General features: G+C 37.7%; 1 long non-coding RNA gene across 1 annotated transcript in view; it reads right to left on the reverse strand.

The window, feature by feature from the left end:
- Positions 1–2,703: 2,703 nt before the first annotated feature.
- The window catches only part of LOC103457531 (uncharacterized), a 31,006-nt gene continuing 21,151 nt past the window's right edge, over positions 2,704–12,558 (reverse strand). Inside the window, exons 3-4 of the long non-coding RNA XR_532447.2 lie at positions 3,580–3,663; positions 2,704–3,476 (exon numbers count right to left, since the gene is read on the reverse strand). This is a non-coding gene — a long non-coding RNA (uncharacterized LOC103457531). The remainder of the gene's footprint in view (positions 3,477–3,579; positions 3,664–12,558) is intronic.

Here is a 12,558-nt window from a genome sequence, read left to right on the forward strand (position 1 = left end):
TGATACAATCACCGTCTTCGCTCTAAGCTGGAAGTGATTTGCCTCGTGCCATTATGACATGTGGCAGGACTAGAGAACTAACACGGTCAGCTGAAAAGGGTGAAGGGAGCAGCATCGTCGTTTCTTTGGAGGGGAAAACAACATAAGAAACAAGCCAGAAACACTTGTCTGAGGCTGAGAGGTAAGTGGCAGTTTAGATCTTCATCGTACTGTTGATCCAAGACACGAGTGAGTTGGCGTTTTCTGAGGTTTATCCAGCTGTTTGGTGTCAGTATAATTACACCAAAATATTCTCTGTTGTTTGTCTTCCTGAGTAGTCTGATCTACTGTAGTTTACTGACAAAAGCACGAGAGCTCAAACATGTCCAGAGCCTCCAACGTCAAATTAAGAGTTTTCTGATGCAGTGTCTTCAAAAAGTATCCATACCTCCTGAACTTAAGTAATGCTACAGCTACCAGCATGTAGCTTGTACATAGAGACCCAGAAAGTTGTGCATAATTACCAAATATAAGAAAAATGATACCCGTTTAATACAAAGAAACATCTGACATCTGACAAGTGTCGTATGCATTTGTTGTATACAAGCAATAATGTGAATTTGAAAAGAGCAATGTGGTCAAATCCTTCTTTTTCTGAAATATGGATACCAATTCCTCCTGTCAAGTCAAGAGCTCGACTAACCAGCTTGCACCCACATCGTTCAAACTCATAATCCCCATCGACATGGGGGATGGACCACTGCACATGCTGCGCTTGCTAATTTTGACGTCCAGATGCCGTCTTTTTCAGCGGAGGCCTTGCCAAACCAACATTCTCAATGTGTTACAACAGCATGGGTGGCATTCTGCAGTAAAACACTGAGCGTTAAAATTACCTATCAACAGTCCAGAGCTGCCAATCACAAACATGTGGCACATTATAGAGTAATAAACATGCCAGCTGCTAATATCTGTAATCCTATCTGAGGGGAATGTGACACATTTGAGTTCAGAGTGATTAGAGGTATGAACTCAAGCAAACCAGTTAATAAATAATATACCTCTGTTGTCGTGGGTGACCAAATGCAACAGAAACAGCAAATAAAAAAAATAAAAAAAGATTAGACTTCCCAAACTTTGCACTATTTTAGTAAAAGAGGTGGTTTAATCGTTTTCACATTATCGCATTTTATAAATGACATACTTCACGTATATCCCAGTAGAAACAGAATATGAGCACAGATTGACAGATGGAACTGGGAGAGTGCTGCGCTCTGCAGCATATAGACTCAGAGTGCCAGTACTCCACCCCGCCGTCCTGGACCATGGCGAGCCACCACCAGTCATTGCAACAGCGACAACGTCACACACATTCATACAATAATGTAAAACAGATTGCAAAATTAAAACACAAAGTAGTGCCAGAGTAAAAAAAAAAAAAAAAAGTAAAATATATTTTCTTGTCAAACTAAATTACGAATCAACAACTATGTAAAGATCAATAGATCCGATGTTAAGAAAATGTTTTTAACACAATCTCTTTGTCACAGGTTTTACTGCTGCGGCAGGAGCTGAACATTTCATTTTTGTTTTTTCTTTCACTGCTTTAAAAAAAAACATAAGGCTTCATATCACATTTCAACAACTGGCTGCCAGTGTATCTTTGTACCATCTCACTGGTTTGCAGCCCGTCTGTGGGCATATTCTGCACTCAGCTACTCTTCTTTCTGTAGCCGTCTTTCTCTGCAACCAGAGAGCTGCTGCAACATCAATAACCACTCAGTAATCATCTCTTAATATACAGAGCAGGACTATGGACAAGCATGTTGTGGTGATAGTGAGGTAATGGTTTTTATAGGCTGCTTTGTCTGAGTTGATTGAAACGTTCAGCAGAGCGAGGGGGGGGAAACGTCCAGTAGGCAAACTGAAAGAGGTAGAGGAAGATGATGGGCCACAAGGAAGACTTCGGCTTTGTCTATGCAAATAGTTGACACCTTGTGCATCTGCCTTTGTGCTGCTTGACAGGAAAAACTTGAAGACCATAAGGTACGGTTCTCTTTTGGGTGAATTTTTAGAGTTTCTCTGGCTTCTGGTGTCGAGGGTGAGTCATTCCAGACCTCAATTTTAAAATCCTTTGAACCAGAGAATGACTTTTGTCCACCTAAATGTAGAAGCAGTATGGAGGTCAAAAATGTGAGATCTCAGCCGAAGCTTTCAGGGGTTGCTTTTCTTCCAGGATAAGATGGATATTCTTAGTCCTCTGCTGGCAGTTCAATAAAAAAATATGAAAAAAATATCTTCTCCTGTCCTGAAATTCATACAGTGAAACATACAAACTGTTTTTCAATCTTATTTAAATGAAGTCAGACAAGATATTAATATTTTAACATGTTATACTGTTTTTTTTCACTGTCTAAGCATTAATAATTTTTTTTTTCACAACCAATTCTCTTTGATTTTTTTTCTTCTTTATAATTTAAGGACTGCAACAAACACAATTCCTCTAGCTCACATTTATTTGGCCCAGAAAAAGGATTGGAATCACTTCAGAATCAATTTGCACTGAATGTTCCATAATAATTAAGATTTTATTTGTGTAGTACATCTAAAAGCAATGAAACTTGACCGAATTAGTGCTTTACAACTTAGATAAATGCTAAGCGAAATAAAGCGCAAAACAGCAAAAAAAAAAAAAAAAAGAACAATGAAGGGAACTAAATAACATTCAAATACAATTACCATAATAAAACTATTGAATATGTTATACTCTCTAAAGTCCAAAGAAAAGAAGTAGTTCTTCAGCAGACATTTGAACAATTCTATACTTTAGGAATGTAGAAAATCATTATCCCATAATTTCCAGGCATATAGGGGCACAATATTCCATGATTTTTATGATTCCATGATCTATTTATTCCATCGTACTTTAAAGTTATTGAGAATGCTTTGGTTTAACTTTGCTATTGTCATTTTGCTTTACATACTATACCAAGTTTGTTGGTGGTAGCATTATGTTGATTTCTTGTGTTGTTTTGTATCTTTGTCTATATCAGCTATCGCATTATGTAATGTTATTTAAGTTTTAATTATTTCTACGTGGTTTTCTATGGTTCTATTGTTGACGTCTGAACTTTACTCAAAACTATAAAAGTCATTGTTGCACCACATTTTGAAATAATATTCAGTTTGGACATAATTGAATGTAATCGCTGCAAACCTTGTCTTTTTCTTTGTTGAAAAACAATGAACATATATTTTTATCCTCTTTAGGACTGGACACCTTTAAAATGCTGTTCTGGTTTAAATCAGGTGAGGAAAAAGCCAAACTTCATACACTCATGCAATTAAGAACATCTGGTAGGGCTAGATTCTTTAGGGTGCAGAGGTGAAGCAAGGAAGTCATGTCCAGCTGCCATTCCACTTCTGGAACCACACAATCCATCTAAATATCTCCAAATCTCACATGGAGGAAGAATTTCCAAACATGTCAGCTGCACCTGCCAATCACAAAACGTTAGCAAAAGAAACATGTCAGTCGTCCGTGTTAGCATTCTCACTCAAGTGTTAAAAATGATACCATCAATCAAACACGTCTTTGACCTGCTGCTGGAGGTAACCTCTTAAGTTCTTCTGGGGTTTCACTGCAGCTTGTGATGGACAGATCTCAGACACCTGAGGTGATTTCTGTGAGGGGAGTAAAGCAAGAGGAGGAAGTGTAGTCCTTTTTTTTTTTTTTTAAATCAACATCACCTTCTTCTTCAACATGTGGTGTTATTAAAACTAAAGATAATTTGAAGCAAGAAAAATGAAAAAGGCTAAAAAATAAAAAAAAAAGGTTGCTGAGTTTTAGAATTGTTCTTTATTCGCAAAGTAAAAAAAATGTTTGGCATCCCGTTTTATTCTCTTGATTGTAAATCCGGGGTACACATTTATAGTTGCACGCCTCTCCCAGAGAGTGAAATGAAAGGCGCCTAAAAGAGGAGGAAGTTGGTGCAGAGCAAGTGTAGATACCCACGGCAATAAAGCACTGCTAATTAAAATTGCTGTTGTTGCAAATGAGCAGTTAAAATTAATTATGTTTCGTGCAAAAAAAAAAAAAAAAAATCAAAACCTCACAACACAAGCTAATGAGCTGGAAACATTTTTTGGCATGCAGAAAAAGAAACCTCTTTCACAACAGGTATTAGAATAATTTTCTACAAATGGGTCAAGACTGTCTTGAAACATTATGCGTCTCGTGGAGAAACAGAAAAATAAGCCAAATCCCATCACACCACACACCATGCAATGCAAAACATGAATCTGCTCCTTTATGACATTAAGCCTCTATCGTGTGAAAAAAGGCTTTATGAAAGGAAATAATCAGGCAGTGTGACTCTGGTTATTGCCTTGGGTCTTACTTTAATAAGAGCCGGGTTCGCGGTGAGAAAGGTGAATCTAAGATAATGCCGGTGCCTCAAAGGGGACAAACATGTCCCCATAATCGGCTTCAGTTCTAGTCAAGTATGGGCAACCATGTGACTGCACATTTAAAATTAAGTTTATATATATATGGTGTGGTATAGAGGGGATTAGGCTGTCACTTTGGTGAAGCTTTAAGTAACCTCAGCTTTAATAGTGGCCTTAAGCTCTGCTGCATTTATACATCTGTTGTTTGTCATCTGTTGTTTGAATCCCAAGATTCTATGGTTATGGGAAATCAGTAAACACAGTGGGCCGACACCAGCATGTTATATGGCTCACCAAAACATCACTGACTATGGAAACTTCACAATGAACATCAAGGAGCTTGGATTTTGTGCCTTACTACTCTTATTCCAAGCTCTGGTACGTCGACTTCTGAATAAAATGAAAACTTACCCACAAACCGTCACTGTAGTAATTCATTTAGCATTGAATTTATGAAATAAAGTAAGCTCTTAGTGATTTATTGAAGTGTATCTGTATTTTGCCCACAGTCTAGCATCATCTACACTTATGCAACGGTTTGACGTGGCCAACTGTTTGATTAAAAATTGCAGACAAAGAAATATTTCAAGAAAGCCTGCATAAATATTCATCAAGAGCTTTCTGAAATGGAAGTTTGGCTGCTGCTCGTGAGCAACTTACATGAGGGATGCTGACTTTTACACAGCCTTATGTGCAAAACAACAAAGAATATTAAAAATAAGTCAATGGACAGCTGCTGGAAAAGATTTGAGCTTTAGTTGTGCTGATGAAATAGGAGTGCAATGTATGATCAGTCCCTGCCAATGTGTTGCATTTTTTTGAAGCCAGTAACATTTGAAATCTCTACCATATCACCTTTGGCTATATTGAAGCCAACTAATGTATCCTTGATGCAGATGTACTCACACACATATTTTACCTAAAGTGAAAGTGACGTGGTAGAATAAAGATCCAAATTTTTTATACAAACAGAGTCTTTCGATGCCACTAATATGTAAACAGGACAAAATGCAGTGTTTGCTCTACAGAGTCCCTATGTGATAAATTGGGAATGACACTCTGACTCTGACCCCTCTGGTCTCCACAGCTGACTTTATTTGCAGATACAATCATCTTGAGAGGTCAAGGTCTGGCTGGAAACAAGCATGACGATCTCTGACAGTTATCGATTAGAGATAAATTTCAGTGACCAACATCACCTCATGAGCCACAGCCAACCTTGGCGCATAATGGCACCCGGAGGAGTTGGGTTTAATCTCTGAATTTTCTGCCCTCAGATTTCAGGATATCACTCGGGGATTTGCTTGAATGTGGTTGGATTGTACTAAAACCCTGGGAAGTGCAAGAGACTGCATCTCTTTATGTTTGGGACACTGCAAGCTACGAGGAAGGATTCCAGTTAGTGATAAATTAATCCTTGTCTGACTTTAAAGAATGTCTTATTACAGTCCCTTCAGCAATGCAGTGATGCAGCAAGCCTAATTAATCAAGATTAGCTATTTTCACCCTCACATAACCTTCTTTTCCTTCCTTAATTAGAATAAGGTGACTGAAAGTGAATTAATCATTATGCAGATATATGACGAACTTATAAATGCAACAAGTAACTCATCAAAAATGATTGACGGCAGAAAAGGGATGAAAAACTTTTTTTTTTCCCCGACTCGGCCTACACAGAACAGTTTAACATAATTAACTCTTTTTTGATGGCGGAGCCCTCATTGGATTGCAGACATCATGGATTTTAATAATAGAATATATTCAAGATTCTTTAAAAATGGTCTAAAAGGGACAGAGGGGATTGGGCAAAAGGATTTGTTTCAAAGCTGCAGGTCTACCCCTTCCTGGAGTCTGTAACACATGAGAGCAGAAGACAAAAGAGCTATTAGCCACAGCTGCCACATAAATCCCGCTACAATAAATCAGATCTCAAATGGATGGGAAGATGATGAAAGATGGCTCCAAGCCCAGGTTTGTTAAAATTTAAAATTAATGAATAAGGCTCCAAGCATTATGTCTATTCTCCAGGACCACAGATTTAGGAGTGGAAATATAAACTGACGGAACAAAAAGTACAGCATATCATGACTGTTGAAAATGCACATAATTTGAACAACCCCAACAAATCACCTCTACCTTTCCTTTTTACCATACAAACCGCAGTGATGACACACGAGCAAGGAAGTGAAAAATGAGGCAAAAGTTAATGGGTTATCGAGCACCGACTTTTGTTTCCGTATTTATCTCTGCAGTGTCATCCATTTAGATGGAAAGCATAAAGTTCCACCAGTCATTATAAGGTACAGTGATGGCTGTGGATGATGATTCCATCATAAACTGAACGATTACCCATGACAAATCAATAATATTCAATACCGTGCTGTAGGGTTGGATGGCCCACTCATTTGTAAAGGTACACTGAGAACATTTTTAGTATATTAGGAAATGAGAAGCAACGGGTTTACTTATATCTAAGCCGTACATCCGGTTTATTTGGGTTTTTTTTTTAACCAAATTCACATTTTCAAATTTTTTTGTATATTTCCTACTAAAGTGATATGGACAGTTTATTTCACACAGAAAAGTTCAGTTTCTGTTTTGAGATATTGTTAGAAAAGAGATCATCTTGCACACTCTGCTGTGACTGGATGGTCATGTGGTTTCTTATTTCATCATGGGCTGATGAAGGTTTGGAAGAAAAAACACCCTAAGGAAGTCGCTGGAGTAAATCATTTTCACTGTGTCTTTATGCATCAATGTATCCAAGAAACAAGACAGAATATTAAACATGTTGGAGTATAAGTTCCTAACTCAATTAGGAATTACCTAGAAATGGTAAATGCATAAATACTAACTCTATACTTAGGTTTCTTATTATTAGGCAAATTTGTATTGGCACAATCTGCTGGTTGTGATTTAGTGGTCTTAAAAGTTGTCGTTGTAGTGATTAATACAATAAAAGTAATATCTGACTGCTTGCACTGGGTGAAGACAGAAAGCCTAATCAGGAGGAGCATAAAGGGGAGCGGACTCCCTGCGGCAGACGCCAGGTTGTTTTGCTCTCGTGTATGGCATCCAAGGCTACTGTCATGGAAATGTAGTTCTCTTCAAACTTCTGGCACTTGTCTCGCTGTCTTTTCCTTGAAGCCAGTTCCCACACCCCTGCTTCGCTCTTGGCTTCCTCTGCTTTGCCTTTCATTCCTCTTGCTTATTCGAGAAATTCCTTCAAGACTCTCTCCCCACAAATCTCTTCATTGCTCCTCCAGTTGCCCTCCTGTTACAAACCCTTGGATATTTTCAACAGCGCATTACTCAAGTCACCTGCCTGTTCATCTTCCAACACTCCTCTCATCTGCAACCTTCAACTCTGGGAAGAGACGACGGAGGAAACGATAACCCAGCTCCCGTTCACCACCACCTGTCAACCCCAGAATCTATGGATAAGACCTGCTGACTTCAACAGTACGAACCTGTTTATTTATTCAGTTTATTTATATTGCACCATTTCACAACAAATGTCTTGAGCCACACTTCGAAAAATAATTTCAATTCATTATTCCAACTAATCTTAGTTGTCAAACAAACAGCACTTTGAGCTCAGTTAGTTATTCAAAGTAGATTTTAAGAATTCAATCTAAGGAAACCCAGCAGGTTGCATCCAGTCATTTACTTCTAATCTCAAACGATTCCCACTTAGCTCTCCTTCTCAGTGCCTCACCATTAAACTTGTTGGGCGCATTGCACAACAGTTTCAATGAGCCTTTCAAACATGCCTTGTGTTTCTGTGATTGCTGACAATCTAACATTTAACAAATGCGAGACTGGGATATTTCAGCATTCATCTTTTTTGACGGACAGGTTAGCAGCAAGAAGGTCCTGGGTTCAAATCCTGGCCTTGGGTCGCTACATTGGGTTTGAATCTTCTGCCTGTGTATGTGTGGATTTTATCTGGACGCTCCTGGTTCCTCCTGCTGTTCAAAAACATGACTGTTAGGGTAAGTGGTCCCTCTGAATTTCCCTACGGTGTGAGAGAGTGTACGCATGATTGTTTGTCTGATGTGTTTCTGTGTTTCCATGTGATGGACCGGTGACCTTTCCAGGCTGTACCCTGCTGGACAACTAATGACTGCTGGAGACAGTCACCAGCACCCACCATCCACTGTTTCTTTAAAGTTATGTTTGATTTATAAAGCATTTTTATAACAACTGAAGATAACAATGTTACCTGATTGTGCTACAAATGGCACAAGGTGGCTGGAAAATACGTAACACCGTCCCATTAAATCATCTTTTATAATTAATCCAAAAATCAACCTGCTGCCACCAACCACAAGCTCATATTTTACCTGTCATTTTCTGGTCTCCCTTCAAACACGCTTCATAAAAAGTGAAGCAATAGCCGTAAAACATGTAATTTAAAATAAATAAATAAATAAACAAACAAGAAAAACAGAGCCTAATTTCTAGCAACATATCCTGTATGAAAAAAAAATAAAATTGAGACAAAATCAAAGCCAACATACAAATCACAGACCAGGACACCACAGAGCTATGCAGAGTAAACAGGACAAAATCCTCATCTCTTCAAAGCGGATTAAGGAAAGACATCGACATCTTTAAGGGAATATGCACGGTGTTGAGAACATGAGTTAGAATTGCAAGAACACAAAATACCTTTCTGGAACAGGGCAAGTAAAACAATATATACTGAGAAACCATCATCAATAATAAATAGTGAGGAAGTAATGCGCCATGTCATGTTTAGGTTTAGTCTGCCACAATTTTATGCTGAAATAAATTTAGCTGTGTATCGACAGGCATAATAAAAAAAAAAGGATTAAAAAGGTAACAGACATACACTTCAGAGTTAGGGTTAAGGTTAAAATGTCCCTTTCAATAAATAAAAGATGCTATTTATATGCAAATGACAATGGTGACATTTGCTGTGATTGCCATTTGCAGGGCTCATCTAAAAAGGAAACAACAGCAGCACCTTTAAACTGCATGGAAAGACAGGTAAATAGGAGGAACACATGTAGTGTTGCGAGAAATGTTTAAGATGCTGAGTGTTGGTTTGATCCTGTCACTTAATCAGCTGCCAAGAAAGACAAATTAAATGTATTTATTTTAAAGTATTTTTAAGACCAAAGTTGCAGCTGCTCTATCAAAACGATTTGGAAGAGACTTCTGCTAAATTCTTTTTCAATCCAAACAAGACCAATTACAGAAATATATTATTCTCAATGAATACATCTTAATTAGAAAAAGATAAAAAGATCAAATTCTGCTATGGAAAAAATACAAGAATGTTTTTCCTTCCATCTTTGCACTTTGACAGCATCCAGGCAGTAAATCGTGAAAAGGAGGCAAGGCAACAAATTTCAAACGACCGGTGATTTGTGAAAATTAACAAAACTTTTTGAACTAAATAAAATGAACATTTAGTATTCATCACAACGAAATGGGCATCAAGCAAATTCTCTGAAATTTCCTTTCATGTTTGTTCTTTAAAAAAAAAAACATGAAACACCAAGTTTAAAGTCGTGTGTAAGTGAGTGGAAGACAAACAGATACAAGACAAGAGAGGAGAAAAGACAAGATGCAGTAAATACAAACAAACGCTAAAGATATATTTCCTAAAACGCTCACCTGTGCTCCCATAAAGGCCACTCCATGTAGTATCGATTCCCAAATTGATCTGGCTGCACCATTGCCCCACTGCCTCATTATTTCATGTGACTGTTTTTTTTTTCTCTCCTTCTTTTTGGTACAACTACAGGTGCTACTGTGAGTGGCCTTAACGTCATATCCCCCTGTCTCTTGAGGGATGGTTATCGCGAGCGTAGGTCTGCTTTAAGAACATGGCAGACGACGGGTTCAGAGGGCGTCAGAGGGATGAAAGGCGATTTCTAATGAGCAGCTCTGGGATTATCTTGCAGAAAAAGATATGATACAGAAGAGAAAGAAAGGGAATATGAGACTACTTGCGATGAAGAATAGTTTTGATTTGTTGTTTTCTTGGTGGTTTTTGGAAAAAATCTGTGGTCCTGAAATTTTTCTTATATGCAACGACACACAAAGTAGCTAAACTACTACTTTGCTTGAAATGGTCATAACAACACAGCATGCCTTTATAACCTGACCAATTTGTTTCTTACATAAATAGCAGATTTTTATACGTGTTTTTTTTATTTATTTATTTTTTCCCCATCTTTGGGTTTCTATGAAACCCTCCAAGGTCTTGTTTTGAAAGAAGGATTTCAAAAGATCTTGTGAGTCATAAATAATGCATCCTCTCAGACCACTTGCTTAGTTTGGCTTGTAGCTCAGCATGGACTTTTCGGTGACATACACACATGCATCTTTAAAGATTTAAAGCGACATCTCGTTCCCTCAAAACAACAAAAAAAATAATAAATAAATAAATAAATAAAAAATACAACTTCTAATGAAGATAAGGCAACTTCTGTACCATCACAACTCACACATTCCACTAGACACCAAGTAAATGTTTTATTTTGTAGAGAAGAAACCGAGAAAGTCCTGAAAAGTGATGTAACCTACATTCAATCACAGATATGAGACAAGCAGGAGCGAGAAGGGAGACGAGTGACACGACAAAAAAGGGAGAAACCCTATTGGGAAATATAGAGCATCACAATCATGGTGGGATAAGCCTATTTGTTTCATCAGCTGCTCAAACGAGTCCTCCAGACGCACCAGTCTGTCTGAGCGCTTCAAAGCACGTCGTCTCGGAGACATCCCGTATTGATCATTTACGACAGCCAAATGCAATTCTTTTATCTAGCCGTCCTGAAGATGGAAGACCTAATACCATTTTAACCTAACAGCCTGGTTTAATCGTATTTAAACTTCCTGGGTGTGTGAAAAGCACTTAGGCAGCATCAAAACTAATCACCAGACCATGTTAAGACTAGTCTCCAAATTATTTTTATGCATTAAAAAAAACAACAAAAAAAACAATTGTGTCCGTTGAACTTGAAAAATCACTCTATAATAGTGCCTCCGTGTCAAACAGTCAATGCTATCAAGGGAAGTTAGCGACGTATAGTCTCAATCATTAGCGAAGGTAAAAAGGGTAAAGTATTATGTTACTTTAGAGGTATTCCTACACTCATCACATCATGCCTTAATTATTGATTATCTTTGCAGAAGTGAAAGCTGGGATGTGAAGCATCGTGCTGTGCTGACTTGCTCAATTCACCTCAGAAAATATCTTCAAGTTGATCTTAATCTTTTCTACGACCGTCGAAAAAAATTAATTATGCAGCACATTTAAGAGGTCCTTCTATCTGCTAAATCTTAGGTATTTAGTTGATATATATTTGCTCTGATGTGCCTTCAGATGTTTTTCAAAAGCCAATATAGTCCTTTTCTTTTGCAGAATTTGACAACCATGATGAAAAGACACACCAAGCTGGAGTCCAAGCTCAGGATCAATCAGTTACTAATGCTGTATTTGCTAAATGAGCAACATATTCACAAAGTTTCTGTTCAAATAACATACAAGTCCAGGTCTTATAAGGACATGTGTAGCAGGGAAAATTGCGTTGTTGTTTTGACATGAACGACAAATAAAAATTGAATTCATTGTTCCTCATGTGGCTCTAAAATATTCTTTGCAGCATAGTGAAATATGGTACTCAGTCACAGGAGCGCTGCATTTTGTACGAGAGTGTAATTCTGCTCTGCTTGAAAATTACGATTCATGGTGAACGAGTAACTTTTCAAAATAAAAATAAACTAAATGCTGTTTCTGGTAAATACCAAGAAGGTTCCTCATTGGTGGACAGCTTGCTTGTTTAGCAACATTGTCAAAGAACTATTGTTTTAAAAGGGGACCAGATGCAGACAATATGAAACAGCAGAACTACAATGTTGACCTTGGTATATTGTCATAAATTCATGAATCAAAATAAAACAACACAGGAAGCACTACGGTTATAAGGCTAATTTTTCCATATGTTGAGGGTTAAAGGACAAAAAAAAAAAAAAACTGAGTTATGACTGAACTGATGGACACAAGTTTTATTGATATGACCTTAAATAGTGAAGCCACTAAAAATAACACAAAAAAATCCACACAGGTTAAGCTAGCACACATGCAAC

This window comes from Poecilia reticulata, linkage group LG21 (assembly GCF_000633615.1).
Source record: "Poecilia reticulata strain Guanapo linkage group LG21, Guppy_female_1.0+MT, whole genome shotgun sequence".
Classification (NCBI taxonomy): domain Eukaryota; kingdom Metazoa; phylum Chordata; class Actinopteri; order Cyprinodontiformes; family Poeciliidae; genus Poecilia; species Poecilia reticulata.